Source organism: Triticum dicoccoides, chromosome 1B (assembly GCF_002162155.2).
Source record: "Triticum dicoccoides isolate Atlit2015 ecotype Zavitan chromosome 1B, WEW_v2.0, whole genome shotgun sequence".
Lineage (NCBI taxonomy): Eukaryota > Viridiplantae > Streptophyta > Magnoliopsida > Poales > Poaceae > Triticum > Triticum dicoccoides.
The window spans coordinates 478,526,734-478,531,635 of record NC_041381.1 but is presented as its reverse complement, the minus strand read 5'-3'; positions in this window follow the sequence as shown (position 1 = coordinate 478,531,635).

The following is a 4,902-nucleotide window of genomic DNA, read 5'->3' as shown; positions in this document are numbered from 1 at the left end:
CGGAAGCAATCCAGGAGACTTGGAGTAGACATCAGGGAAGCTTCGAGGTGGCCACGAGGGTCAGGGGCGCGACCTACCCCCCTGGGCGCCTCCCCACCCTCGTGGGCCCCTCATGGCTCCCGTGACCGACTTCTTTCGCCTATATATGTCCATATACCCTAAAAACATCGAGGAGCACAATAGATCGGGAGTTCCGCCGCCGCAAGCCTCTTTAGCCACCAAAAACCAATCGGGACCCTATTCCGGCACCCTGACGGAGGGGGGGGATCCCTCATCGGTGGCCATCTTCATCATCCCGGCGCTCTCCGTGACGAGAAGGGAGTAGTTCACCCTTGGGGCTGAGGGTATGTACTAGTAGCTATGTGTTTAATCTCTCTCTCTCGTGTTCTTGATTTGGCACGATCTTGATGTATCGCGAGCTTTGCTATTATAGTTCGATCTTATGATGTTTCACCCCCTCTACTCTCTTGTAATGGATTGGGTTTTCCCTTTGAAGTTATATTATCAGATTGAGTCTTTAAGGATTTCAGAACACTTGATGTATGTCTTGCATGTGCTTATCTGTGGTGACAATGGGATATTCATGTGATCTACTTGATGTACGTTTTGGTGATCAACTTGTGGGTTCAGTGACCTTGTGAACTTATGCATAGGGGTTGGCACACGTTTTTGTCTTGACTCTCCGGTAGAAACTTTGGGGCACTCTTTGAATTACTTTGTGTTGGTTGAATAGATGAATCTGAGATTGTGTGTTGCGTATCATATAATCATGCCCACGGATACTTGAGGTGACATTGGAGTATCTAGGTGACATTAGGGTTTTGGTTGATTTGTATCTTAAGGTGTTATTCTAGTACGAGCTCTATGATAGATCGAACGGAAAGAATAGCTTCGTGTTAATTTACTACGGACTCTTGAATAGATCGATCAAAAAGGATAACTTTGAGATGGTTTCGTACCCTACAATAATCTCTTCGTTTGTTCTCCGCTATAAGTGACTTTGGAGTTTGTTGCATGTTGAGGGATAGTTATATGATCCAATTATGTTATTATTGTTGAGAGAACTTGCACTAGTGAAAGTATGAACCTTAGGCCTTGTTTCCTAGCATCGCAATACCGTTTACGCTCACTTTTATCGCTTTCTACCTTGCTGTTTTTATAATTTCAGATTACAAATACCCTTATCTACTATCCATATTGCACTTGTATCACCATCTCTTCGCCGAACTAGTGCACCTATACAATTTACCATTGTATTGGGTGTGTTGGGGACACAAGAGACTCTTTTTTATTTGGTTGTAGGGTTGTTTGAGAGAGACCATATTCATCCTATGCCTCCCATGGATTGATAAACCTTAGGTTATGCACTTGAGGGAAATTTGCTACTGTCCTACAAACCTCTGCACTTGGAGTCCCAACAACGTCTACAAGAAGAAGGTTGTGTAGTAGACATCAAGCTAATTTCTAGCGCCGTTACCGGGGGAGGTGAGTGCTTGAAGGTATATCTTTAGATCTTGCAATCGAATCTTTTAGTTTCTTGTTTTATCACTAGTTTAATCTATAAAAGAAAACTACAAAAAAGGGAATTGAGTTTTCCTCACACGCTTCATCTTTTTAATATCTTTCGTGAGAATGATGGTAAGGAAAATTGTGCTCAAGTGCTAGAAGAAGAAATCTATAAAATGTTTGGCACTAAACCTTTGCATGATGAGCATGATTGCAATGTTATTAGTATGAATTCTTTAAATACCCATGATTCTAATGATATGCAAAGCCACAAGCTTCGGGATGCTATGTTTGATGAATATGATATTTTTTGTCCCCCAAGTTTTGATCAGCAAATTTTATTATGATGAAAGCATGCCTCCTATTTATGATGATTATCGTGATGATATGTATGATATAAATAATAATGATAACCATGAAACTTGTTATCATGATTTTAGTTTTCAATTGGATTATGCCTCACATGATAATTATTTTGTTGAGTTTGCTCCCCCTATTATTCATGAGAAGAAATTTGCTTATGTGGAGAGTAGTAAAATTTCTATGCAAGTAGATCATGAAAAGAATGCTTTAGGTGCTGGTTATATTGTTGAACTCATTCATGATGCTACTGAAAATTATTATGAGAGAGGAACATATGCTTGTAGGAATTGCAATAATATCAAGTTTCCTCTCTATGTGCTGAAAATCTTGAAGCTATGCTTGTTTTGCCTTCCTATGCTAGTTGATTATTGTTCCCATAAGTTGTTTGCTCACAAAATCCCTATGCATAGGAAGTGGGTTAGACTTAAATGTGCTAGTCATATTCTTCATGATGCTCTCTTTATGTTTCAATTCTTATCTTTTATGTGAGCATCATTCAAATCATTATGCCTAGCTAGGGGCGTTAAACGATAGCGCTTGTTGGGAGGCAACCCAACTTTATTTTTGTTCCTTGATTTTTGTTCCTGTTTAGTAATAAGTAATTCATCTAGCCTCTGGTTATATATGGTTTTATGTTTCAATTAGTGTTTGTGCCAAGTAGAACCTGTGGGAAGACTTGGGTGAAGTCTATGTGATCTTTCTGTAAAAAAAACAGAAATTTTAGCGCTCACGAGATTAGCTAACTTTTTTTACTAGAGAGTGCTTTTAGGTTGATTATTTTTGCAGATGATTAATATACAAATTCCTCAGGTCCACCAATTTATTTCAGAATTTTTGGAGTTACAAAGTATTCAAATGATACAGATTACTACAGACTGTTCTGTTTTTGACAGATTTTGTTTTCATTGTGTTGTTTGCTTATTTTGATGAATCTATGAGTAGTATTGGAGGGTATGAGCCATAGAGAAGTCGGAATACAGTAGATATTACACCAAAATAAATAATAAATGAGTTCATTACAGTACCTTAAAGTGGTGGTTTGTTTTCTTGTACTAACGGAGCTCATGAGATTTTCTGTTGAGTTTTGCGTTGTGAAGTTTTCAAGTTTTGGGTAAAGATTCGATGGACTATGGAATAAGGAGTGGAAAGAGCATAATCTTGGGTATTACCAAGGCACCCCAAGGTAATATCCAAGGACAACCAAGAGCCTAAGCTTGGGGATGCCCCGGATGGCATCCCCTCTTTCGTCTTCGTTCATTGGTAACTTTACTTGGAGCTATATTTTTATTTACCACATGATATGTATTTTGCTTGGAGCGTCATTTTATTTTGTTAGTATTTTCTTGCTGTTATTTATAATAATGTTTTGCATCTATATTTTCAATAAAAATCTCAAGGATAGCCTTTACCATGCTTATTTTGCAAGTATACATGTTATTGTTTCAAAACAGAAAGTTTACCGCTGTTGTAAAAATTCCCTAGAAAAGTCAGAGAATGATATAATATTGAAACTTTTTGCATAGTGAGATCTGATAAATATTCTACAGTGTAATATTTTTCTCATAATTTTTGGAGTTAGGGAAGTATGATGAATCTTGCATTCTTTACAGACTATACCGTTTTGGCAGATTGCTGTTATGTTTGCATTGTTTGCATATGTTTGCTTGTTTAATGATTCTGTTTGAGGATAGGAGTATTAAATATGCAGAGAAATTTAGTATGCAATGTTGAATAATAATTTTAGTGATTTGTTAAAGTAGAGAATGATAAGGTTTTTGCATTGGTTTATACTAACTTATCTCACGAGTTCTTGTTGAGTTTTGTGTGGATGAAGTTTTTGAGATTTAGGAAAACCGTGATATGAGAGGAATTAAGGAGACACAAAAGCTCAAGCTTGGGGATGCCCAAGGCACCCCAAGATAATATTTCAATAAGACTCAAGCATCCAAGCTTGGGGATGCCCCGATAAGCATCCCACCTTTCTTCTTCAACAATTATCAGTTAGTATCGGTTGAACCTAAGTTTTTGCTTCTTTACATGATGTGTGCTATCCTTGAATTGTCATTTTGTTTTGTTTTGCTTGTTGTTTGAATAAAATACCAAGATATAAAATAATTAAATGAGAGAGAGTCTTCACATGGCTACATAATTAATTAACTACTCATTGATCTTCACTTATATCTTTTTGGAAGTAGTTTGTCATTTACTCGTGTGCTTCGCTTATATCCTATGAGTAAATGGTTAAATGAGTTGAATATCATAAATCTGAAATTATATATGTTTGATATGCTTATCCCATCGGGAGTAATGACTTCACATATAATAAGTAGAGGTGGTAAATTTATTGAAGGTTAGCAAATATTGTATTGGTCACTTGAACAATTCATGAAAGAATATCGAAGTAAGAGAGATTTCACATATAAATATACTATCTTGGACATCTTTTGTAATTGTGAGCACTCATTAAAATATGACATGCTAAAAGGTTGATGTTGGACAAGGAAGACAACGTAATGGGTTATGTTTTCCTATATCTGAAAAGTTATATTGTCTTGGATCATCCAACATGTTGAGCTTGCCTTTCTCCCTCATGCTAGCCAATTCTTTGCACTAAGTAGAGATACTACTTGTGCTTCCGAATATCCCTTAAACTAGTTTTGCCATGAGAGTCCACCATACCTACCTATGGATTGAGTAAGATCCTTCAAGTAAGTTGTCATCGGTGCATGCAATAAAAATTGTTTTCTAAATATGTATGATCTATTAGTGCGAAGAAAATAAGCTTTATACAAACTTGTGATAGGGAAGAAATAAAAGCAAGGGCTGCATAATAAAGGTCTTTATCACAAGCGGCAATATAAAGTGATGTTCTTTTGCATTAAGATTTTGTGCATCCAACCATAAAAGCGCATGACAACCTCTGCTTCCCTCTGCGAAGGGCCTATCTTTTACTATTATCTTCTACCCTTGTACAAGAGTCTTGGTGATCATCACCTTTCCTTTTTACACTTCTTCCTTTGGCAAGCACTTTGT